Consider the following 27,915-nt stretch of genomic DNA (forward strand, 5'->3'; position numbering starts at 1 on the left):
GTGTCTTTTGGTGCGCAAAAGGTCAATCATTCGGCATCGTTTTTCTGTTGATTTGAATCTTATGGTGTTTCTGTTGAAACACATCTTGATAAATAAACTTTCATACCTATCTGCTTGCCTTTACAATGCACTGGAAAGCAAGTTCATATGCTTCAAATAGACTTGCAAAAATCTGCCAACCTAAAGCTCAAGGGTATTTAACACTCTCATTCCATCGAACACTCGATCTAGAGAGCATGAAGAGCTTCCCAGAAGCGAAACTTTCCGTTTCCTCCCAAATTTAAGAAAAGCACATACACTCTGCACTACAAAAGTTCGTCGCATTCGCTCCTGTACCATTAAGCTCATTCCATTCATGCCTTTAATCCGGAGCACTCTAATAGTAACCGTTGTTGCCAATAAAGCAGCTTCTGAATGAAACAAGACAAGCTTTGTCTCCCCCATCCTCTCTCGCATACCAAGCTTCCCAGGCAAAAATCGCTAAAAAGCACTTTCGATGCGGGTGTGTGCCATTATGGAGCGGAGAAGTTGTACTCGAACGTGCTTTGGCAAAATCCATTCTCTTGACCGCCTCCCCATTGAGCTTAGGTCCGGTGGTCACCTACCAAAGCCACTCTCGAAAGTACCTTGGCAAATATTTGCATTAAACAATCTCCCCCCACCCGAAACTGGCGTAGTCGGAATTTCACACGAATCTAGCTCGGTTCCCGGAGCTTCGAAGCTACGCCGCCACTGCTCTGCCGCCTCCCACCAAGGCCAAAAGGGTGCACTATGGGCCAGAGGTTGAAAATTGGGACTAAATTCTAAGCGCTTTCATAATGAACAAAACTCAACCTAAAAGCAATACAATTAAAATACAGTCAACACTCCATAAGTCGATATTGGGGGGATCATTCAGATGGGGAGGTATCGAGTTATAGAACATTGAACCAGTGCAAAAGCGATCCAAGGCTACCATCATGGTAGCAATGAAAACCAACGTTTTGTATGGTTCTCTAACTCGATATCGAGCTACGAAATATCAAGTAAGGGACAGTTGACAGTATACACAAAAGTCATGACTGAAGTGATTAAGATGCATTCAAAACTGAAGTTGGAACACTATTTAGGATCATGAATTCTTTCATTAAAAACGGTTATTGTAGTGTTTTTCCGTAGAAATTTTGTCTTCATTAGGACCATCTTGCGTTTGAATTCCTAATCAAACTCTTCACCACCGGATAGTCCTTGATCTGCTTAACAGCTTTGTCAAATATATTAATCTTTTAGTTGATAAGGAATTAAGATACAATTAATTGTTACTAGCGCCCCCTAGCGGATAAATTGATTAATTAATTAATTAATTGATCGACTGGTCTCTGAATTGTAGCCTTATAAAATTCAAGGTTCGTCCCGAGATTTTAAGGGTTAAATTTGTACCTCTACTACTTTTGAACACAAGAAAAAAATACTCTCAGCATTTTTGAAGGAAATGGTTTAAGAAGCCCAGAAAAAAAATTGTTTGTTATACAGTGTTTCCAAATATCCTTTCGAAACTGTATATACATTTTCCAACAAATTAGTGTTTTCGATTAAAAAAATCGATTTCTCGTTCTACTTTTCAAAAGGATCTATCTATCATTGATAGGCTCTCTGTATTTACTTTCTCTTTAATCAGTAGTTGAGCCACATTAACCTCTTCTGTTGCGTTTTTTGTATGAAACGCTAGTCAAGAACATTGTCTTTGGGCTTAACCATTTTGGGCTCTTTAAGAGTTATACAAGCAAAAGCAGTGTGGCCCATCATTTTTTACGGAAATATTTCATTTTTCAATTTTGAATCAACAACTTGAACGGACGACATAAATTTTTCAATCAAACATAAAATTGAAGTGTTGTCAGATATGTTGTTTTTATTTCTAAATGGACATTTTATTCATTTGATCAATATTTGAATCACTAACACACTCCAGTATTGGACAATACATACGCAACTTTTTTGTTTTTTTCGTACGCAATGATCAATTTTAGCAGGCTAGATCTCAGCTAATTATAGACCAATTTGACAGCACGTCAGACATAACTTTGATTTTGACATATAGTTCGAAATGATTTTTCTAATCACCATCTCAAAAGTTTCAACAATTTGATTACAGTAAAGTTTTTAACGGAAATTCATGAACGAAACAAAAATTTATAAACAAAAACTAGTATAACTCTACACACAAACTGTCTGCTGCAAACTTGTTCATCATGTATAAATTTACTTTGAAGAAGATACCATAAAGCTATTTCTTCTACTTTTAATGTTACCTAGATTATCGAAAATCATCAAAACAATCATTTAAGTCAAACCGTGTTTGTTTTTGAATTCGGGATTGGAAAATTCGCTCGGAAATATATGTTGAAATTCGAGTTATCTTTAACGTGCTGTTAAAATTTCCTTCAACTTGGTCTATAAATAACTGCGATCTAGCCTAGCAAAGTTTATGCATTTGTACAGAAAAAAAAGTTGCAAATGTTTTGTCCAATACTGGATATTATAAATAGCTGACTATCTGTCACCGGGAACTTTGTTGTGCCTATTTTTATGTTATTTTTTGACCAAAAATCGAATGTATGGGAAACCTAAAATTTCAAAACTATCATACACTCCAACCTTTTTTTACGGCGGTTTTTTCGACAGAAATTCACATTAACGACCGTTTTTACATTGATCATCTTAAAAAATAATCAATGGGTCATGACGATCAGCAAAATTGTTCGGTATATTGAAAAGTAACATGCGCTGGTCATTGAAATGCGGAATTCTGCCACCAGGCGGCGCAAGTAGGCATCGAAGTTTTGTTTTTCTGATATTTCAGAATCCTGAAAAGTCTTCGGCTCTGATAATCAGTAGCTCAAACGCTATCATAACAAAACCCCTTTTTTTTTTTAATTTTTTCATTAGTATTATTCCAAACATTACATTCATTATTTCTTATATCTAGGTGTTCTGTGTTATTAGACAACACTATCATCCTAATTTGGTAAAACAAATCTAAGATTTTATTAACATTTTGTTAACAACATATTACATTTCATTTGCCGTAGCTGTTCTGACTTTTTACAGGTGAGTTGATTTCACCTGTTTATAAGAGAAAAAAAAACACGTTTTCAATTTACAATTATAACTTATAACGCATTAATCGTAGTAATGGAAAATTATAACGATTTTTGCCTGAAATTATTTTTTCTTGACATTTGTTCCAATGTTTTAACATTGGATATTCTATGTAACTCATTGGTACTATACCAGGGAGGAAGCCTCAGAATCATTTTCTAAATTTCATTTTGAATTCTCTGCAGAGCTTTCTATCTGGTATTACAACAGCTAGTCCATATTGGTACAGCATACAACATGACTGGCCTGAAAATTTGTTTGAATATCAAAAGCTTGTTCTTAAGACAAAGTTTTGATTTTCTATTAATAAGTGGATAGAGACATTTTACATATTTGTTAGATTTGACTTGAATGCCCTCAATGTGATTTTTGAAAGTTAAATTCTTATCTAGCATGAGCTCTAGATACTTAACTTCATCTGACCAATTTATTAGAACCCCTCTCAGCGTGACAACATGTCTACTTGAAGGTTTCAAATAAAGAGCTTTTGGTTTATGTGGGAATATTATTAGTTGAGTTTTGGAAGCATTAGGAGAAATCTTCCATTTTTACAAGTATGAAGAAAAAATATCCAAACTTTTTTGCAATCGACTACAGATGACACGCAGGCTTCGGCCTTTGGCGGAGAGGCCTGTGTCATCCGCAAACAAAGATTTTTGACATCCTAACTCAGGTAAGTCAGATGTGAAAATATTGTATAATATTGGTCCCAAAATGCTGCCTTGGGGAACACCAGCTCTTACAGGATGTCTTCCATATCTGGAGTTCTGATGATTAACCTGAAGTGTACGATTTGACAGATAACTTTGAATTATTCTAACAATGTATGTTGGAAAATTAAAGTTATTCAATTTTACGATCAAACCTTCATGCCAAACGCTGTCGAATGCTTTTTCTATGTCTAGAAGAGCAAGACCAGTAGAATAGCCTTCAGATTTGTTGAAACGGATCAAATTTGTTACACGTAAAAGTTGATGAGTGGTCGAATGTCCATTGCGGAATCCGAACTGTTCATTGGCAAAAATTGAATTTTCGTTGATGTGGGCCATCATTCTGTTCAAAATAACCTTTTCAAAAAGTTTACTGATGGAGGAAAGCAAACTGATTGGACGATAGCTAGAAGCTTCTGCAGGATTTATGTCTGGTTTTAAAATTGGAACAACCTTAGCATTTTTCCATTTGTCAGGAAAATAGGCTAATTGAAACATTTGTTGAATATATCAACTAAAAATGATAAGCTACTTTCTGGAAGTTTCTTGATGAGGATGTAGAAAATTCTATCATCGCCAGGAGCTTTCATATTTTTGAATTTTTTAATAATAGTTCTCACTTCTTCCAAATCAGTCTCCCAGGCATTTTCGAAAACGTTATCTTGATTGAGAATATTTTCGAACTCCTGAGTAACTTGATTTTCAATTGGACTAGTAAGTCCCAAATTGAAATTGTGCGCACTTTCAAACTGCATAGCAAGTTTTTGAGCTTTTTCGTAATTAGTTAGTAATAATTTGTTTTCCTCTTTCAATGCCGGTATTGGCTTCTGAGGTTTTTTCAAGATTTTAGATAATTTCCAAAAGGGCTTAGAGCCAGGGTCCAATTGAGAAATTTTATTTTCAAAATTTTAGTTTCTTAAATCTGCAAAACGTTTCTTGATTACTTTCTGCAAATCCTGCCATATAATTTTCATAGCAGGATCACGAGTGCATTGCCTTCTCCTCACGTTTTTAAGACGGATCATGAGTTTAAGCTCATCGTATATAATCACGGATTCAAATTTTACTTCACATTTTGGAATTGCAATGCTTCTGGCTTCAAAAATGGAATTTGTTAAAGTTTCAAGAGCATTGTCAATATCAAGTTTAGTTTCTAAAGAAATGTTAACATCAAGATTAGAGTCAACATACGTTTCATATGTATTCCAGTCGGCTCGTAAATAATTAAAAGTGGAGCTGATAGGATTGAGAATCGCTTCATGGGATATTTGAAATGTAACAGGCACATGATCAGAATCAAAATCAGCATGAGTAACTAATTGGCTACAAAGATGACTAGAGTCGGTTAAGACCAAATCAATCGCAGATGGATTTCTAGAAGAAGAAGAACATGTAGAGCTATCAGGGTATTGAATTGAGAAATATCCTGAAGAGCACTCATCAAATAAAATTCTGCCGTTGGAATTACTTTGAGAATTATTCCATGACCGATGTTTGGCATTAAAGTTAATAAAAGCCATAAGTTTCAAAATCTAGCCACCAGTGGCTAGTGAGCATGAAACTTTTATTTCGGGTTATCTCAGGATCCTGACCACATTGCAAGATTCGTCATCATTGTTTGAGCCATGAAATTCAAGATTGTGCCACCAGGTGGCGCTAGTGAGCATGAAACTATTTTTTTGCGAATATATTTGAGGATCATGGCCACTAAGAAAGATATCCGCAACACAAAGTTTAATTCTCACTAGCGCCACCTGGTGGCAAAACCTCAAATCTCTTAGTTTGAATAATCATGGCCCTTGAGCTGTTGAACAGTTTCGCCGAATATGTAATTTCTTTAAGTGGCCAGGATCCTGAAATATACGCAAAACAAAAGCTTCATGTCACTAGCACTACCTGGTGGCGGAATTCCGTAGCTTAATGTCAGCCTTGAACAACTCTCCCCAAGACACCAACCTTTGAAATCATCAGAATCTAGAGAATCATATGTTCGAAAGGTTCCATTATCATCCCTCAAGATTTATATAATGTCAAGTTCAAAAGGTTCTTAACTAAAAGGATAATTCCCTACTCCTACTGTCTTCGTACTTTCTGTACGAGATATTCAACAACACTCCCAAATTAATTAAATCTCCCTGCGTCGCCCCCATTCATATATCATATGTCCTATCAGATATTACTCCGAAGATTTGCTATAGAATTCTTTCAAAAATTCAAAGTGGATTTTTTCGATAGATCATCCCAGAAACTACTCTGGAATTTATTCAACGAGCCATACAAAGATTTTTCTAGAAATTTTTTAAGGGAGTCCTAAGAATCTCTTTAAAAAAGGATAACGGAAGGAAATTTTTGAAGAAATTTTAGGAAAAATGATAGATTAATCAATGAAACTAACTTAGTCTTGAATTTCTTCAGGAATAACTTTTAGAATTTGTGTAGTGATTCTCCCAAGGAAACTGTCAATGTTTATTTCAAAATAAATTTGGAAATGTTTAAAAAATTTCTCTTGAGTTTTATCAAGTTATGTTTGTGGGATTCCTTTCGACATTACTCCATGTATTTTTACTGGTACTCTGCCATACATGTTTCACAATTCAATTAAAAATGCTGCTTTCGATCACTTTGAAGGAATTCTTTGGAAATTTTTGGTGAAAAAATCTAAAGATTTCTCCAGAAGTTCTTATCATTAAAAAACTGTAGAACTCTATTGACATTTAAAAAAAATCTTTCTGAAATTCTTACAGAATTAACACCAACAACTATTCCATGAATCAAGAGTTACTCGTAGACCACAGAAATTTCAACATAGGGGCATATTAGAGCTACTCTATGGATTCCTTTGGACACTCCTAACAAGTACTTCCTCATAAGCCCTTCTTATTTTTTGGAGCATAATTTTAAAGATTCTTCCAGAAAGTTCATCCAAAAACTTCTTCAAGAGTTTCTTCTAAAACTACTTCAGAATTGTTTTCAGGAAGTCCTGCAAGGATTTATCTAGGCATATTTTTTAGAGCATACCTCTTGCAGAAACTTATGTAATTCAGGAAGTAATATTTTGAGAAATATTCTTCAGATTCTGTAGTTACTGTAGATTAGAAGGGGCATAACTATAAAAATAAAACCAGAAGGATGTATTGAATGAAGATTAGAGAAAAAACGATTTTCTCAAGTAGCTCTAACAAATCCATCTAGAATTTTTTTTCGCGAGATACCATATTGTATCAACTTCGGAAAAGACTCATATTCTGAACACTCGGTTTTTGTATGGCGTTTTGGTTGAAATGTTTCGCTGAAATATGTCAATGACAAGGACATGTAGTCAATTGCAATTCAATTTTAACGTCTCCAATATAATTCAATTCGCGAAAGTAGTGATGATTCATTAGTTCATTAGACCAGTAGAACAAGCTCAGATAAATTTATTTGCGAAATTATTCGTTTGAATACGATTTATTCGTGCTGTTTGAAATTTGAATCAAGGTGTTCGTATGAGACAGAATGAACACAGTGTTCGGCATATGAATCAAAATGTTGTTCCATACTTTTAAGTAAAACCAATATTAAAACTAAGTAAATCAACATTATCAAAGGTACACTTAACAGCTAACAGTTAGACTTTGCGAAGAAATTAAAATTTACACAAATATCAGACAATTTATGTCAATCAGACGCATTTGAAGTCACTGTTGGCCTTAGGTGTTCGGAATATGAGTCAAAACGGTACACTGCGGACTGTTGATAGAACTTTCAAATGAAGTTTTTTAAGATCTTTGGCAGAGGTCTAATTTTAATCGATTTCCTAAAATTTTCAAAAAAAATTATCATGATGCAATTTTATGTAAACATGAATTCTGAAGACCGTCTCTTTAAAATTGAAAAAAAAAAACATTACCACCTATGTAGCAAACCAGTTTGTTTTAATTTTTCCCATCAGCCAGGTGGGGGTAACGCCCCTCCCCCCCTTTGGTTACATCCATGAGAACTTCATCTAAGCATCCCTGGAGAGATCGCTGGAAGAATTCTTGAGAGAATTTGCAAAGAAAACATCGTAGAAGTAACACTGGAGAGATCCCTGAAGGAGTGCCAGAAAGTAGTAGTAGAACAATTTTTTTTTCAGCTTTCTGATGACGATCTCTGAATCTAAACGAGCGGTGCGCCAATGGTGAAAAAACTGTTTTTCTGATGAAATTCAAAATGGCCTTAATTTCTTAAGCTTCAAATGAAAGCTACAGCCTAGCTCTATACGATGAAACTAAGTTTGCTTTGTGATCCAGGGGAATATGAGACATATCACGTGATGAAATACGAAAGATTTATTTAAAAAAAATGGGCTTTTTCGCAACTGTTTAGCTAGCTGGCGTACGAGGGGTCCACCGATTGCGAAAACCGAAACGATAACCCTCTAGTTTCAGCATATACTAGCAATCAGTGGTATAAAATTGAAATGCTAACGATGTTTCAGTGGTTTCATCGAGAATTGCTTATATGTAATATACAGTATGGCCCATAAAAAATGCGAAAATAGTCTTGTCATGTTTTATGATAGTTTTTATACAAAAGTTGTGAACGAAACATAAATGTTATTCATCATTTGTATTGTTCAATCTATTTGTACTCAGTATTTTTGCTTTGGACATGATTTTTATCTGTTACTTTCACCTTACTAGAGAGGAATGTGAAGCATACCTTTAAATTATATCATGCGGTCTTCGAGTTCGATATCTTTGTTATGAAAGCTTCTAAAACATCAACGATGGCGTGAGATTCTTCACAGGCCTTGTCTCCAGCATTCGCCTATATCATAGAATTGTTTCATATCTGGGTCAGTAGAGACCAGGCTTGGGAACTGTGATCACAATTTACCACAGTTCATTGATTCTGCCAGTCAACCAAAACACGAAGCAGCAGCAGCATCAATACCATCAGGCGTTGCGCTGCCAACGGTTCACACACTGCTTGAATGTTTTTGAGCGGACAAAACCATTAAACTTCTTTACTTTATTACATTATTTAGGACAGTAAGAAAAATCTGATAAAAATTGACCTATATAGCGAAGTTATGTCAGAATATACTACAGTAATCAGAAATAACATTCACTCACAAAAACAACGAAAATAACGCTTATGGATGCTATATTCACGTTCAAACATTTTTCGCATTTTTTTTATGGGCCATACTGTACACTAAGTTTGCTCACCAAAGACACATTATTTATCCCTGCCATATTTTCTTAAAATTGAAGTTTAACAGTTCAAACAAAGTTCAACTCAATAAACTGCAATAGAATTCTGTAAAAAATCGAATGAAATCATCGGTATACAACCACACATGTTCCCAATCAGAGTTGCCTAATATCAATCATATCAGCTGATGGCTGATGGTCTAAAACTATCAATATCACTTGCGAGCTATCAATATCACTTCGATTTGACAACCAACAGCAGTGATGCGACATCGCACTCTAGATCAAAATCACAGCAGAATGAGTGATCACGTGGTCATTATCCATGCTATTATTGTTTTTCAGTGACCAATGCATAGTTTCAATCTATCTGCAACACTATCGAAAATATCGTACTGATAAATTGCCATTTTATCTGCTTAATTTAAAGCTAAATTTACCCCATCAGTGATATCCATAGTCTATCGTCATCACTGCACTGCTGATGGAGTAGACAGCATGATGTTGATGTGATATGGAATGATCCGATTTGTATCGCAGTCGGCATGTACAAATCAGCAAATTTTAAGCATTGATAGTGACATCGAGCAACTCTGGTTCCCAATAATGAAAAATATATCTCATATTTTTTAGTAGAAAACAATTTTTTTTTAAAGTTTGTTACAAAATTTGGCTTTTGGCCCATAGTGGGGTGACATCGTAGGTAATAGAAAGTTTATCCCTAACGTCGTTCGCCCACTTAGTTCGGTGTGAGCGAACAGCTTCCCAAGGTGGGGGGCTTTGCAATCGGAGACAGAAATTTCGTCATAAAATCTGCTGAGGAGAGCATGTTCTGTCCCTGTCTGAAACGCATAAGGCGTGAACCTTTAATGATATTTTCTTCCTCGGGAGAAAAATGTCACGTAATTCAACCGAACTTTAAACAAACAGCATAAAACAAACAATATTCAAAAGCGATAAAGCCCAATCAAGAGTGCGATTGTTCTCCGTACGGTCTTCATTTCCCACTCCCACCACTTTTAGGTGCTCTGACTGTTTTCATGCTTTTCCCCCCGCTGTACAATTGGGCCGTTCTGAAAGGGTTTCATTTCATTATGAAAACGAAATTGTCGAAAGCCTATGAGAGTCGCTTTTCTTACGCCAGTCGATTCAGATTGACGAGTGTGCGTATGACAACGTTTCGTGTAATCACCGCTAGGTGAATTATTCAGGGGTTAACCCGATCAGACGGCAGAAACACGATTATAACAGAATGTGTTCCCCTGATTACTGTTCATAACTGGATGCTATTTAAAACAAACTTACAAATACAATGTCAAAAATACAACAAAACTTGTTTTAAATGTGTCGCAAAAACAAAAATTAAGAACAAAGCCAAAATTATAACAAAATTACAAACAAAATTATATCAACTTCCGTTATGTTTAACTGTTATTGACAGAAATATGTTATAATAATGTTATCTGATTCTGGTCGGTTGTGCCTGTACGGGCGCATAACATTATTCCGCTCGATTGCTAACGGGAAAGCTACTCACAAATGCACCCCTCAGCTTCGTTAGCAGGGTTTCGTCACCCGAAATCGACAGACGACGGCCCTTGCGACCGACATCAGTGTTGAGTTGATGCTAATGAACCCTTAAATGTTTATTCCGTATTCTTTGGGACATTCGGTACTAGCATGATTGCATGGGCATTGCAATTTCATCACCATAACATTACTTGTTGTTGTGATAATTTAATTCAATGTAAAACGTTTTCAAAATTTCGATCCATCGGTTATTGATTATGTATAGGGACTCTGGATGTGGAAGCTAGTTTACAAACTACTACTCTCATTTTTCAAATTATTTAATTTATTCAAGAATTTTAAAAGGCTGCTTGTATGCTGTGATGCATCTTTTCGAAGCATTTTGACCTGGATACAAATTTGATCAGATAATGTAAATCTGTTTTCACACAATATATGCTTACAACAGCTGTTTTCTCCAGTGTTGGAAATGTTCGCATCGTGAGAAGTACCTCACGAGTGTAAACCAACTCAAAACAAACATGATAGACTCGCGAACAGGCTTCGTGTGAGTAAGTTTGCATCCGCCTGCTCCGGTAAACATGCAAAAAGAAATTGCAAAAAGATCGTGAACATTTACTCGTGAGGAACCGAACAAAGTGAGATTTATTATGGTTTAATGGAAAATTGACAATGAACTGCCAGTTTGCAGTCAGAAACCCTTGTAAACCAGAAATCTCGGAGAAGAAATAGCTTTTTTCCCCAAAAGCGCAATTGACTCTGAATAGCTCCGAACACGACCACGAATCACTTTAGCTTCGTTTGTTCGTGAGCACGACAGATGCGAGTAAATCAGCACTCTGATGCTCGCGAGCATTTTGTTTTGTTTTTGTCCCGGTTCAGCAGACATGTTTACCACTGGTTGTCTCTCTGGTACGCATGGTTACAATAGTGAATTAATAAAAAAATATACATATATACAAGCAATCGTATTGCCGTATTAGATTCCTATGATAAACTTTACTTTCAAGTTACAAAAGGTTCGGATAACGTTCCTATCGAAACTTTCCTTCTATCCAATAGGCTAAACTATGCTGATGTGGAACTTAAGACTACGTTTATTGTTTAACGTTTGATCAAGTTTAACGTTTCGATCAAGTTTCAAAGAGTTTGTTGAAGAGTTGTCAAGTTAGATAAGGGTTCCTCCGTGAATTTCTCCGAAACATGCTCGCCAGGGGCCCAGATAGCCGTAGCGGTAAACGCGCAGCTATTCAGCAAGACCAATTTGAGGGTCGTGGGTTCGAATCCCACCGGTCGAGGATCTTTTCGGGTTGGAAATTTTCTCGACTTCCCAGGGCATAAAGTATCATGTAAAAATGGTCATTGGCATGGTAAGCTCTCAGTTAATAACTGTGGAAGTGCTCATAAGAACACTGAGCTAAGAAGCAGGCTCTGTCCCAGTGGGGACGTAACGCCAGAAATAAGAAGAAGATGCTCGCCAAAAATTCAAAAACAGCTTTCAAGTTCACAAGAAGCTTCACTCATGAAAATATTTTTGGATCTGGGGATTTATATGAACTTACAAATCTACTAAGAGATGTAGCCTTCTAGCTACAGACAAAACTTAAACCAGCTGCTCAGCTCAATACCATTCTACCAAAATCATTAGCACAATAGGTAGCAATTTTAAGAAGTTTACATATTTTGAAGACAGCCCCAAGACTGTCTTCAAAATATGTAAACTTCTTAAAATTGCTACCTATTGTGCTTAGAATAAATTTCACAGTTTTGGGTACATAAAATTTACAAATTCTAACTCACGTATGTTTTAAGTCCGTAACTTCTAGATTCTAGCTTCTAGATTATAGCTTCTACTTTCTAGCTTCTAGATTCTAGCGTCTTGCTTCCAGCTTCTAGCTTCTAGCTGCTAGCATCTAGCTTCTAAATTCTAGTTTCTAGCTTCTAACTTATAGCTTCTAGCTTCTAGCATCTTGCGTCTAGTTTCTAGCTTCTAAATTCTAGCTTCCAGTTTCTAGTTTCTAGCTTCCAGCTTCTAGCTTCTAGTGTCTGGCTTCTGGCTTTTAGATTCTAGCTTCTAACTACCTGCTTCTAGCTTCCTGCTTCTAACTTCTAGCTGCTAGCTTATAACTTCTAACTTCTTACTTCTAGCTTCCAGCTTCTTGCTTCTAGCATCTAGCTGCTAGCATCTAGCTTCTAACTTCTAGTTTCTAGCTTCTAGCTTATAGCTTCTAGCTTCTAGCATCTTGCGTCTAGCTTCTAGCTTCTAAATTCTAGCTTCTAGTTTCTAGCTTCTAGCTTCCAGCTTCTAGCTTCCAGCTTCTAGCTTCTAGTGTCTGGCTTCTGGATTCTAGATTCTAGCTTCTAACTACCAGCTTCTTGATTCTAACTTCTAGATTCTAGCTTTTATCTTTTAGCTTCTAGTTTCTTTTTTCTATCTTCTAACTTCTAGATTCTAGCTTCTAGATCATAGCTTCTATCTTCTTGCTTCTAGCTTTTAGCTTTTAGCTTCTTGCTTCTAGCTTCTAGCTTCTAACTTCTAGCTTCTAGCTTATAACTTCTAGCTTCTGACTTCTAGATACCAGCTTCTTGATTCTAGCTTATAACTTCTTGATTCTAGCTTCTGCTTTCTAGCTCCTAGATTCTAGCTTCTAACTTCTAGCTTCTAGCTTATAACTTCTAGATTCTAGCTTCTAGTGTCTGGCTTCTGGATTCTGGCTTCTAGCTTCTAGATTCTAGCTTCTAGATTCTAGCTTCTAGCTTCTAGCTTCTATCTTCTAGATTCCAGCTTCTAACTTCTAACATCTAGCTTCCAGCTTCTAGCTTATTGCTTCTAGCTTCTAGGTTCTAGCTTCTTACTTCTAGCTTCTAGTTTCTAGCTTATAATTCTATTTTAATAGCTTCTGGTGGCTGGCTTCTGGGTTCTGGCTTCTAGATTCTAGCCTCTACTATCTAGCTTCTAGATTCTAGCTTCTAGCTTCTAACTTCTAACATCTAGATTCCAGCTTCTAACTTCTAACATTTAGCTTCCAGCTTCTAGCTTTCAACTTCTAGCTTCTAGTTTCTAGCTTATAATTTCTAGATTATTGCTTCTAATGTCTGGCTTCTGGGTTCTGGCTTCTAGATTCTAGCCTCTACTATCTAGCTAGCTTCTAGATTCAAGCTTCTAGCTTCTAACTTCTAGCTTCCAGCTTCTAGCTTCTTGCTTTTAGCTTCTAGCTTCTAGCTGCTAGCTTCTACCTTCTCACTTCTAGCATCCAGCTTCTTGCTTCTAGCTTATAACTTTTAGATTCTAGCTTATAGTGTCTGGCTTGTGGCTTCTAGATTCTAGCTTCTACTTTCTAGCTTCTAGATTCTAGTTTCTAACTAATAGCTTCAAGATTCTAACTTCTAGATTCTAGCTTCAAGATTCAAGCTTCTACTTTCTACTTTTTAGCTCCTAGATTCTAGCTTTTAGTTTCTAGTTTCTAACTTCTAGCTTCTAACTTCTAGCTTCTAGATTCTAATTTCTAGCTTCTATCTTCTAGCTTCTAACATCTAGCTTCTAGCTTATAATTTCTCGCTTCTGGATTCTATCTTCTAGCTTCTAGCTTTCAGCTTCTTGCTTCTAGCTTCTAGCTTATAACTTTTAGAATCTAGCTTCTAGTGTCTGGCTTCTGGCTTTTAGCTTCTACTTTCTAGCTTCTAGATTTTAGCTTTTAACTACTAGTTTCTAGCTTCTACTTTCTACTTTTTAGCTCCTAGATTCAAGCTTTTAGCTTCTTGTTTCTATCTTCTATCTTCTATCTTCTATCTTCTATCTTCTATCTTCTATCTTCTATCTTCTATCTTCTATCTTCTATCTTCTATCTTCTATCTTTTATCTTCTATCTTCTATCTTCTATCTTCTATCTTCTATCTTCTATCTTCTATCTTCTATCTTCTATCTTCTATCTTCTATCTTCTATCTTCTATATTCTATCTTCTATCTTCTATCTTCTATCTTCTATCTTCTATCTTCTATCTTCTATCTTCTATCTTCTATCTTCTATCTTCTATCTTCTATCTTCTATTTTCTATCTTCTATCTTCTATCTTCTATCTTCTATCTTCTATCTTCTATCTTCTATAAGTAAAGCTGAGTAAGGAGAACAAACAAAATCGTTTTCAATGAAACTAGACTAGCAATCCTTCAGACCAAAGCCCCCTTAGACCAGACATCCACCGAAAACGAAGCGGGACACAGAGCGGGAAGATGACTGATTTTGACATGATGTTGCAAGTGGTTAAACAAACCGAAGTGCAGACGGCAGCAAGCTTGTGCATCTTGCGTTGGATGCAAGCAATGCAGTGGAGATAGGGAAAAAAAAAGCATGAAACCCAAAAGGATATCGATTGGGGGGCATTGGAGCGAAGCCAAAGAAATGTGCTGTGCAGATGCAAGTCGACTGGACCTGGATGGAGTTGGAAGTTGTTTAAAATTGGGTTTATTTCATAAAAATGGCCTATCGATTCTTTTCTATGGTGGCTTCAAATTCATAATCCTAGATGAAACGTGAAAGCCATCGAAATTACAACGTACTCTTGATACTTTAATAAAAGCTTTATTCTGTTTTCTTATAAGTACAAATATTTCAAAACATCAGCCAAATTTATAAGCATTTGAAAAAGGGGAACACTTTTTGTTTAATCAAAAAGTAGCCAATAAAATAATTGAACATAAGCAAAAGTGTGAACAATTTTAGCAACAAAAAAAATCCAAAAATAGCTCTGAGATATATATATTTTTTTACCGGCAAACCGACAAAAATAAGCGTTTATAGATTGATAACTAGCAATAAAAATCTATCGAAATTCACATGAAAAAGAATGAACGAGCAATAAAAGAAAATATGAGTACTAAACATAAAATTAGCGCTAAAAATTAAAAATGTTCGTTTAAAACTAGCAATATATAACCCATCAATTTCCAAAGGAAAATTGACTAATGATGCAGAATGAAGAAGGACCATGAATACTTTCTACTGAATCGAAAATAGAAGTCAAAAACCCTTGCCCGGACGAGTAATTAACTAAAGAGAAAATCGATGAAGAGAAATCGATCATTGCAGTGACGCCCTTATGAAACTGAACGCGAGAAGTGTTTGGCAAGTTTTGACCATCGTCAGGTCATATTTGGATTGTTTTTAAAAAATATTGAACGTCCCGGGTAGTTTTTGAACGTAGGTCGGTCGTTTTGGGTTGTTTATTGAACGTTTTTGATTGTTTCTTAGAAACAATAAACAAAAACGAACAAAAATACAATAACCAATCCATATATTCAAAACATAAGTGCTTATTGTAATTTCAAAAAAAAACACCAAAAAATAAAAAAGTAGGTACTAAAAAAAAAAAAAAATAAAAGCCCTGGTCTAGTTCATTTCGGGACCAAAGTCTTTACTTCCTTTCAGAAAAAGTTTTTGATCGTTTTTTACCGTTTTCCACTAGTTTTGATCGTTTCTGACCATCTTCGATCCTTTTTTTTCGATAGATTTTGGTTATATATGATCGTGTTGACCATTTTTGATCGTTTTTGACCGAGTTTAGTGAATTTTTCATAGTTTTAGGCAAGTTTTGACCATCGTCAGGCCGTTTTTCAAATCTTTTTGAAAATATTTTGTTCGTTCTGTTTAGTTTTGAAATGTATGTTGGCCGTTTTGGAATGATCATTGCTTGTTTTTGATTGATTATTAGAAAACGTAATTTAAAACGATCAAACAAAGCTTTTGATCGTTTCTGAAAGTTTTTAGCTGTTTTTGATTTTTATAACCACATTTTGATCGTTTTTGTTATTTTTTATAGCTCTTTAAACGAGATTTTTAGCCTTTAGCTAATTCATCTCGGGACCAACTTCTTTATTTCCAGTTTTGGACGTTTTTGACCGTTGTTCGACAGTTTTTGATATTTTTTTATAGTTTTTGTCACGATTGTCAGGCCGGTTTTGATTATTTTCGAGTATAATTAAATTGTTTTTTTTTATGGTTTCCAAACGTATTTTATAAGCTTTGGATTGTTTTTTATCGTTTCTTGAACAAAAAAGGAAGAACAATCAAAAATTTATAAATAAAAAACGATTAAACGATTCCAAAAATTGAAACTAAGCACTCAAATTTTCAGATTTTGGATGAGCATTTAAAATCAAGAAATTTCCAATGGTAACTGTAGAAACTTATTGCTATTTATAAGATTTTAAGTGCAAATTTTAACTCTAGCATATTAATGAGAGCCTTCGACTGGTTCATCTCTAGTCTAATGTTTCTACTTCCTTTCCGAAGAATGTTATGTGATCGTGGTTTGAAAGTTTGTGACCGTTCACGACCATTTTTTGATCGTTTATGGTTTTTGACCATCATTTTTTTTATTGATTTTGGCTATTTGTGATTATATTTCAATGGTTTTTGGAAGTTTTTGATCGTTTTTTGACCGCTTTCTAAAGTTAATGATCGCTTTTGACCGTTTTTGATCTTTAGTGATCATTTTTTGATTGTTTATGAATGTGTGTGACCGTTGTTTGGTCGTGTTTGATCATTTTCCACTGCTTTTCGAGAAAGTTAGGTGTTAGGCGAATATTTACTATCGTATGGTCGTTTTTGATTTTTTTTTTTTTTATCATATTTAGATTGTTTTTGGTAGTTTTTCAACGTATTTTCATACAGTCAGGTCTTCTTTTAGACTCTGCCACCTACTTTACGCCCACCGCAATTTCTCTGCTGTCTTTTCGAAGATAAGTGATAAGTTAAAACTATGTGTCAACTACAAACGAAAAATCAGGTTCAATCAATAAGAAATAACAATGGAAGGAAAGTGGATGGCAGCGTCTTATAGGAGATCTGACTGTAGTTTTTTGCCATGTTCGATCGCTTTTGACCGTTTTTCAACGTTCTATGATTGCTTCCGATAGTTTATTCGTGTTTATAAAAAAAACTTGTGGAAAACGATCATAATACGATACAAAACGATCAAGGACGATCATAAAACAATTGAAATCTATCAAAAACCAACAAAATACGATAAAAAAAACAGTCCAAACCTGCCAACAACGATCAGAAGCGGTAAAAAATAATCAAAAAACGCCTAAAAACGACCCTAGTTTGATCTAAAATTATCAAAAACTGCCATCAACGACCAAAAACCACCAAAACCGACTGAAATATAATCAAAATTAATAAAAAACGGCCTTACGAACGTCAGAAACTGCCGTCCTCGAGGTAGTCACTTTTGATTTATCTTTGGAAAAATTAAATAGGGTCGGTGTTCCCTTAGTAGACAGTCTCCTATAGTCGCACTAGTAGATTTTTAGGGCCGTTAATAGCAAATCGTTTCAAAATATTTTTTGACATGAAGGTCAGGAGCTATTTATCTAAGTACCATTGATACACAGCTTGATTTTGTTCAAAAAATGATCGAAATAATTAGTTTTGCTTAAATTTCGAGCACCCTTGCGCCTATAGTAAACCTATTGTCCCTATAGTAGCACTACTGAGAGAAAATATTATATATCACACGAAATAATTGATGAATTAAGAACTTTTTCTACATCAAACGAAAGCTTTTGATCCACACTTCAAAGGAAGAATATAAAAGTTTTGTAAGAATACGGTTTATATTTGTATTTTGCCAACGCCGTGATGCTAGTGCTACTACAGGAACAGAAATTAGGCGCATGTGTTCCTATAGTGGCACAAGCGATAATAAATACAAACATATGACTTTTCGTAATTTTCATATTTTTCCCACATAACCAAGATAAAAAGCTTTCAGATGATGTAAAAATAATGACGCTAACGTTATTTTTCGATTTTATACGAATATTTGTTCTTAGCCATGCGGCTATTGATGTACCAACTGTAGTGCTCATTTTTTGTCTTTTCTTTAAAAACATTCAATTCCTAAATGCTGATTTTAAATTTTTTAGGCTTTTTCGCGATTTTTTGGCAAAAATATATTCTAAGTGATTTTCTGTAATTTATTTATTGCTATTTTGTACTGATTTGTTGCTTGTTTCGTATTATTTTTTGGCTGTTGCAAAAATATGAAATGTAAACAAATAAATCAGCTTGTTTGTGGGAACTGCTTGCTCAAATAATAGAAAGTCCTCATTCTTTGAGTTTTTATCTATGATAAGCAACCATCCATCAATCCACCCACTACAATAATCCTGAAGATAAGAAGTTCATCAGGTGGAAACTGGTGGGAATTCTCGGTACCACCACTTTCTTCTTCGCTTTGGCGTCGTCACCCATGTAACCGAGAAGTATGACGTCAATCCCAAGGAGGAAAAAGCTTTTCCTCCATCGCCGTCCCATTTTCGTCGCACTCCTTCCACTACCCGGACTGGATCCTGCAAGTCGTAAGGAGCAACAAAACCGAACCGAAGCAATGGAGCATGATTGTTATTAATTGGTGTCTAGTAGCGTGTGGAGCTATTTCGGGGTGCTTTCCCAGGTGCAACCAGGGCAGCGCAAAAATAGACTCCAAAGCTTTGCTGCAAGAGGAAATTGTGCCATCGTGCACCGCCGGTGCCGCAAAGGTCAACCGCGAGTTTTGTACCAGTAGGCGATGACTTCGCCAGCAGGAACGGAAACAGAGCCTGCTGCGATTCGTTCGAAGGCTAGCGACGATCTCATCAATCGCTCGTACAGTATTGGACACAATAGTTGCAACTTTTTCGATTTTCCTTACAAAATTTACAATTTTAGAGGACAGTTTTTCAGACATAACTTTGATTTCATTGGTGTAGTAGGCCTTGAACTGGTAAGAGGTTGTTTTGCATCGGCTGACATTTTTTCCCTTTTCAGGTGAGAAAATTATCAAGTTTCCTACTACTGGGATTCCTGTGTGGTACGATTGGTGAAGATTTCCTGTGTGGTGCGGAAGAAGAAGATTTCCTTTGTGGCGCGTAGGAGGAGGCATCCTGTGTGGTGCGAGAGAAGATATTTTTCAAGAAGGATTTTTTGGTTTCGGATCCATTCGAAGTTCCAAGCTTTTTGCGTGCAAGTGGAGAAACAATTTCAAAGGACTTGTTTGGCATTTTGAAGTTTGAGCTTTCCTGGATAAATTTGTTTTTTTTCAAAACTTCGCTAAGTATCATTTTTGTTACAGTTTTTTAGTTTAGTTTAGTCTTTAGGACCGTCTTCTGTTACAAATCCATTGCGCATTAAAATTTACCCTCCATCATTTTCTGGCCCTTGTATAGTATTTTTTCGCAAAAGAGATAAACCTATAAATGTTTTATTAATTTCGTCTAAGGTTTATGAAAAATACTCGTCTGTCAAAGAAATCAAAAAGGTTTCTCTTGACAAGTTACGAGTTGTTTTTGGTTCTCGTGATGACGCCAACTCCCTTTTGGAATCTCAGCTTTTTGCGGGATCTCATCGTGTATACGCAGCATGTGAGTTTTTGGGAAATCAGTGGTGTTATATACGATGAATCTTTAGAATGTAATGACATTATTAATCATGGCATTGGAATATTTAAAAATAAGGCTATTCCGGCTGTTAACGTTTTAGATTGCCACAGATTATCTAAGCTTTTTTAAATGACAAAGAAGCTCAATATGTTCACTCCAATTGCATTAAGATTACTTTTGCTGGATCAGTAATTCCGGACATTGTAGAGGTTGATGGAGTTATTTTTCGAGTAAGGCTTTATTATCCTAAATTGATGCACTGTGAACGATGTCTTCTTTTCGGACACACTGTACAATGTTGCTCAAATAAACCTAAATGTTCGAAATGTGCACAATCTCATTTATCATCTGATTGTAAAAAACATTCAGAATGTTGTGTTTATTGTAATCAGAAACATATTTCCTTGAAGGATTGTCCTGTATACATTAGTAATCAATCAAAACATAATTAAAAACTTAAAAATAGAAATCAATTCAGAGATTTTGAAGAATTCAAAAGACATTTCAACTCCTAATGTTTATGAGTCTTTACCAGATGATGAACCGGATAATACATTGAATTCAGATAATTTTGTTTACGAGCCACCTCCTAAAAAAAAAGAATTCTCAAATCATCTAGTCAACCTCTAGAAATTCATAATTCTAAAGTAAAATCATTTGACAAAAATTTTTCTTGTTTGATTACTTCTACTTCTAGTACTATTCCAGGATTTCAACGTGTTGAGTCTGATCCACTAAATAATGATTTTAATGCAAATAGCAATACTTCTGATGAAAACAAAAATGTTAAAGGCAACAATTCAATGTTAAGTATTTTGGAAGAGTTAGTAGAACTGCTAGGTTTTAGTGATATTTGGAAGAAAGTAATAAAGATGATTTTACCATTTTTGGTTACAATACTTGATAAATTGAATTCATTTGGATCAATCATTGCTTAATTATTTTCTTCGTAATGGCTTATAATAATAAAAGTCCTCTAAAAATATTTTACAATGGAATTGCAGAAGCATTATTCCTAAAGTAGATAGATAAAAAGCTCTGACTGCAAATAACAACATTGATGTTTTTTGTTTAAATGGAACATGGTTAACTGAATCGAAAGTTTTATGTTTTCCATCATTCAACATTAGGGAAAGATAGGGATATTCCATTTGGAGGGGTTCTGATTGGCTTTAGAAGTGGCATCGAGTTTAAGTATTTAAATTTATCATTAAACATACAACTTGAACATATTTCTGTTAAACAAAATGATTCTAATTTTTGTATTATTTGTTTATATGCTCCTCCAAATTCGTCTTTCTCAATATCTGAAGTGAAAATGATAATAGATAATGTTCCTTTTCCCTTTTTTATATTGGATGATTTAATTGCCCACAATTATTCTTGGGGAAGTGATAAAGTTGATGGTCGTGGTTTGTTGATTATGCATCTTATTGATGAATACAATTTGAATATTCTTAATGATGGTTCATTTACAAGAATTGCTGTGCCTCCATTACAAAATTCATGCATAGAATTATCTTTATGTTCTAGTAATTTAGCTTTCATATCATCTTGGAAAACAATAAATGATCCAAAAGCGATCATCTTCCTATCTTAATTCAAGTTGCTAGTTCAACATGTAGTACAAATGCAGATAATTCTCATACTCATGATTATTCAAAAAATGTTGACTGGGTTAAATTTTCTGATTTGATGTCCACTTCATTGATACATTTAGAAGGCCTTTGTTCCCCAATTGAAAATTATAATCAATTCATTAAAATTTTAGTAAAGTGTTTGCAAAAGTCACAGAAAAAACAGTCAGTTTCTAAAATTCAAAATAATAGGCGTCCTACATTTTGGTGGGATGAAGATTGTTCTATTGCTTTGAAAACCAAATCGAATGCTTTTAAAACATTTCGTCGCTCTTGCACTAGAGAAAATTATTTGATATACTGTAGAGAAGAAGCTTTGTTTACTCGTATTACTAAATTTAAGAAAAGGAATTATTGGAAACATTTAATTGGAAATCTTGATAGGGAAACTTCATTATCAACCTTGTGGACTGTTGCAAAAAATTTAAGAAATTATGATAATTCTACTACAAATACATTGGAATATTCAGATAGTTGGATTAATCAATTTGCATCTAACATTTGTCCTGATATTGTTCCTTATAATATAAATTTTAAAAACAAACAGGCCATCATTTTGTTTCCTGAGCTTTCTTCTCCATTTTCAATAGATGAGTTTAATTTAGCTTTATCTATTACTAACAATACTGCTACGGGTATTGATAATGTTAAATTTACTGTTCTTAAAAGTTTGCCATATGAAGGAAAAGTTCATTTACTTTCCTTATATAATTGTTTTCTTTCACAAAACATATTTCCATTAGAATGGCGTGCAATCAAAGTAGTTAGTATATTAAAGCCTGGTAAAGATCCCTCTCTGGCTGATAGTCGTAGACCAATTAGTTTATTGTCTTGTCTTCGAAAACTTATGGAAAGAATGATTTTAAATCGCCTTGAGTTATGAGCAGAAAAGAATGAAATTTTTTCAACTTCTCAATTTGGTTTCAGAAAAGGTTGTGGAACCCGTGATTGCACAGCACTTTTAGCATCTTAAGTTCAATTATGTTTCAACAAGAAACAGGATGTTATTTACACTTTTTTGGATGTATCCGGTGCATATGACTCCGTGCTTATTGATTTACTTTTTCAAAAAATGATTGATTATAAAATTCCTCACATTTTATCCAATTTTCTCTACAATTTATTTTCTTTCAAAATAATGCACTTTTATCACAATGGATCTTCTAAAATGGTCCGTTATAGTTATTTTGGTCTACCTCAAGGTTCTTGCTTAAGCCCTTTTTTATATAATTTATTCACTAGTGACATATCAGCAATAATTCCAAATGGATGTTATTTTTATCAATTTGCCGATGATAAGGTCATTTCCGTTAGAGGTAAAAATAGAGAAATTATTCGACATTACATGCAAATTTGTTTGGATAATATTGGATTATGGGCTTTCAATAATGGTTTCACTTCTTCAGTTCCAAAAACTAAGTTTATTATATTTTCACGTAAATATTCCACCATAAGTTTAAATTAGTGCCTTAATGGTTTTGAAATTCAGAAAGTTTGTTCAAAAAGAATCACTTTTCTTCGTATCATTACGGGCACTTGGTGGGGTGCCCATCCTTCTGATATGATAATACTTTACAAGACTACAATATGTTCAGTTTTGGAGTATGGATGTTTTACTTTTGGCTGCGCTAGTCAAACAAATTTTTCAAAACTTGAAAAAACTCAAATTTGTTGTTCGCGGATTTGTTTAAAGTTAATGAATTCTACTCATACTAAATCTGTTGAAGTTTTAGCGGGAGTTGTTCCTCTCAAAATTCGTTTTAATGAATTAAATTGTAAATTCCTAGTTCAATGCTTTAATAATAATCATCAAATAATTAATACATTAAAAGATTTACAAGAAATTAATCCAACATGTAAAATGATAAACGCATTTGATTATTGTTCTACAGAAAATATTGTTCCATTTCATTCCAATTGTTTTTATAATTGTGATATAATTGTTCATTCTTTTCATCCGTTAGTTGATATATCTTTACAAATAGAATTAAAACAAATTCCAATTAATGAGTCTTTGCGATTTGCTAAATTATTCTTTGAGCGGAAATTTGATGGGTTTGATCCTCAATGTATATTTTATACAGATGGATCTTTCACTAATAATGATTCTGGGTTTGGTGTTTATCATGTTGATAATACACATTTTTTTTAAATTGCAATCACCTTGTTCTATTTTTGTTGCCGAATTATGTGCTTTATATTTTACATGTAATTTAATTAGGGAATGTTCTCCAAACATTTATGTTCTTTGTACTGATAGCTTGAGCTGTTTGAATGCTATTAAATCCGTTAGTTTCAATTCTAAATCACATCATTTAATTTTATTGTTACGCAAATTAGTATATGATTTGCAGACTCGAGGATTTATCATTAAATTTGTCTGGGTTCCAACTCATTGTCAAATATTTGGTAATGAACAAGCTGATTCCTTAGCTAAACTAGGTGCATCTAGTGGCATTATTTTCAAACGTGACATATTTTATTCAGAGGGGGCCCAGATAGCCGTAGCGGTAAACGCGCATCTATTCAGCAAGACCAAGCTGAGGGTCGTGGGGTCGAATCCCACCGGTCGAGGATTTTTTCGGGTTGGAAATTTTCTCGACTTCCCAGGGCATAGAGTATCTTCGTAACTGCCACACGATATACACATGCAAAAATGGTCAATCGGCAAAGAAAGCTCTCAGTTAATAACTGTGGAAGTGCTCATAAGAACACTAAGCTGAGAAGCAGGCTCTGTCCCAGTGGGGACGTAACGCCAGAAAGAAGAAGAAGATATTTTATTTAGAATATTTTACTAAATTAAAAAGAAATTCAATCAACTTTTGGCAAATTGATTGGAATTCTAGTGATAAAGGTCGTTGATGTCATTCCATATGTTCAAAAGTAGATAAAAAACCTTGGTTTAAACATCTATCTGCTGGTAGAAATTTTATTTGCCTTTTTTCAAGACTCATGTCCAACCATTATATTTGCAACAGTCATTTATATCGTACTAATATTGTAGATTCTAATTTATGTGAATGTGGTGCATCTTATCAAGATATTGATCACATTGTTTTTCATTGTCAGAATTATGTTTTTCCCAGGAAAAAAAAAATGATAATTTTCAAAAATTACATCAATCTGTACCTACATCGGTTCGAGATATTCTTGGTAGTAAATCTCTTGTTATGATGAAAATTCTTTTGGATTTTTAAATGAAATTCGATTTACTGTTTGATATTGCCTTTCAAATTTTCTTCTCAGAGTTCAGGAAACATATTGTCCCTCGGTTTTCGTTCGTCGATGTTTTCCCTTCAAGATTTTGGCTCTGTTATGGATCGTTTCCGGTCGAGTAATTTTACTTATTTTATAACATTTTTCGAAAAGATGAAGAAGTTTTGCGCCCTTTTGAGAAGCATTTCATTAAAAGAAAGAAATCACTCAAAAGGGTTTTTCCCTCTTCCAAATTCTTGTTAAAATAAATAAATAAATAAATAACTTCAATTTCAACATATATTTTTGAATGATTTTTTTTCAATGACGAGCTCAAAAGCACTAATGGTTTCATTTTATGGTTCAGAAAAAATGTAGATTTTGACAAACTAGTTTAGTGAAGGCAATTTTTGTAAAGGATGTTCATATTTTCAGATAAATGGTTTAAAATTTTTCGTCAAAAGTTTCACTGTGGTCAAATGATTATTACTGTTGAACCCGTGTTCATAAAAACTACTCAGCAAGATGTTAAAATTTAAGGTATATCTGACGTGCTGTAAAAATCATTTGAATCAAGCCATTAAGAACTGAGGTCTAGCCTGTTAAAATTAATAATTTTATTTGGAAAATCGAAAAAGTTGTAAATGTATTGTCCAGCACTGTAATACGAACTTCCGCCATACCTTTAAACCTTAAATCGAAACGATTGTACGTATGCCAGAAATATAAGCAGCTTCATAACCAAGAGTGTACGATTTTTACGACTTTTGCTGGGTTCAGGTAAAACTGGAACTTTCAGCACGGCAATGATGATGACGGTGACCATCGACGAAACTGTCTTTGGATGGGCGGACGATGAAAACATGGCAAGGGAGCAGACATGCGCGTATCAAGGATTTCCATGAAGGCGAGGATGAAGGACCTTTAAAGTTATTCCATACATTGCACGCATTGTCCCGTAACGTAGGTAGATCACCTTTAAGTTATGAGGTAAGATCTATCGGGTCTCCTCCCCCCTCTGGCTACGTCGATGGATGAAGGAGCGATAGAATGGGACACAGCCGAGGAGACGAAGTGAACGACAAACGGATCAGAAACAAAACTGTGTGAAGCAACAGCCTTTCGTAACAATTACGAAGCATGCCATGCAACGCATTCTGAGTTTGAAAAGTTTGTCACTCTGGACGACGGCGGGGCTATTACATGATAGACTGTTTCGTTAGCAATTGCGGGCGGTTTCCGGATGGCTTCTGGGGTCGGAGAATGTCAGAAAATGTCTGTCCGATACATAATCGCCAGTTCGATGGCCGATAAAATCCACCGAAAAACACGATTGCCATTTTACGAGCTTCTTCCGGTGTTTGGTTTGTCTGGCGATCTAATGAGTATGCAAAGCTTGCAGACTAATAATGTCTAAGCGAACAAGAACATCCGGTCGTCTGGTTGAGCAGCTGTCAACTCAACTATGGCTTTGCCAAAATCAACTGTCTATTGCGTCCAGGTGAAATTTAAACGTCATTCAACGTAACGTCAAACCGTGGAATTGGAACTCAAATTATGAAACCATTTTCAACGAAATGTCATTCATTCTGGTCAAAAATCCACCGCAATTATACCGCTTTCGTGGAAATTGTCGAGCACCCACCACGGCCTACCGAGATCCCAATTAGACAAATAGAATGCTCCAATATTACGTAGGTACCTACGTATGACATTTGATGGATTTGCGTGACGGCCCGGCGGCGCTTCGAACCGAGGTAAGGTGTGTATAAAACACAAAGCTAGCCATGATATTGCTTGATTAGCGGCAAACACACCGCAGCCAACCCTCGATGCGATGGTGGATGCGCGTGTTATCGTGATGAACTCATTCATGCATCGCCTCGGTCTTCTTTTACTTGGCATTACGTCCTTATTGGAACAGAGCCCATATCTCAGCATTATTAACTGAGAGCTTTATATGCCAAAGTTGCCATTTTTGCATTCGTACATCGAGTGACAGGTACGATACTCTGTGTCCAGAAGAGCCTAGGAAATTTCAAATACGAAAAGATCCTAAACCGACCGGAAATCGAACCCATGGCAGCATGGCTAAGCTTTGTAGCCGCGGACCCTAACCACAAGGCTAAGGAAGACCCCATCGCCTCGTGTGCATGCCATTATTGTGTTCTAGAACGTTTGGCCCTTTACAGCTACTGTGGCTTGGAGTGAACGTTGGTTGTTGGGCACGAAGGTGCTCCGGATGTTGAATTTGGATCAAACAGGCTTCTCAGGGCTGTTCACGCCCAGTCACTCGAAGATACTCTCTTGGAAATGTATGGAGGTATTCAACTGTTGCATCCATCAGTCTTAGGTTTACCTTAACGAGTACAATTCAGAAATCCTGATAGGATTTCCCTCCAAGTAATCCGACGAAGAAGAATCCGGAAATCTGGAGAGGATTACCCTTTCCAGAAATCCAAAGAATTCCTTTTTCCTGCAACCCGGAGAGAATTCCTCGTTTTGGGATTCGACAAAGTATTTTTCCTTTCAAAAAATCACGATGGATTTCCCTTTCAATAAATCTGGAGAAGATTTGTCTTTCCGGAAATCCCAGATAGGATTTTTTCTTTTGGAAATCGTGGAGAGGAGTTCTCTTTCGCAAACTACTCTCGGATATCCAGAGAGCGTTTCCCATACTGGAAATCCAGAAAGAATTTCTTTCTCAGAAATCTGGAGAGGATGTCTCTCTCAGAAACTTGAATAGGAATTCTCGCGTAATTCTTCAAAAGGACCTATCATACATTGAGAGGCTTTCATCTTTCATTGTTACATAGGCCCTTTTGAAAAGTTACGCGGTGTTTCCCTTTCAGGATCTGGACAGGAATCTCCTGAAAATCCAGAGAGTATTTCTGTCCCACTAGTTTGGAAAAAGATTACGTTTTCGGAAAGCCTGAGGGGTTTTGCTTTCACAAATCTGGATGGATTTATATCAACAAGGTATAACTTCTATAGTCAAGATGATTAAAATCTAATACGGGTTTCCGTGGTCTGTAAATCAAGAAAACTCGGTCAGGATGTAAAATTGATCAAATCACAAGTATTGTAAGAATTCTA

At 35.2% G+C, this 27,915-nt stretch overlaps 1 protein-coding gene across 5 annotated transcripts in view; it reads right to left on the bottom strand.

Moving 5' to 3' along the window:
- Positions 1-27,915, bottom strand: part of LOC5564596 (neurogenic protein mastermind) — a 426,767-nt gene that overhangs the window by 252,669 nt on the left and 146,183 nt on the right. The gene's annotated exons all lie outside the window — the stretch shown is intronic.

The sequence above is a fragment of the Aedes aegypti genome, chromosome 3, assembly GCF_002204515.2.
Source record: "Aedes aegypti strain LVP_AGWG chromosome 3, AaegL5.0 Primary Assembly, whole genome shotgun sequence".
Lineage (NCBI taxonomy): Eukaryota > Metazoa > Arthropoda > Insecta > Diptera > Culicidae > Aedes > Aedes aegypti.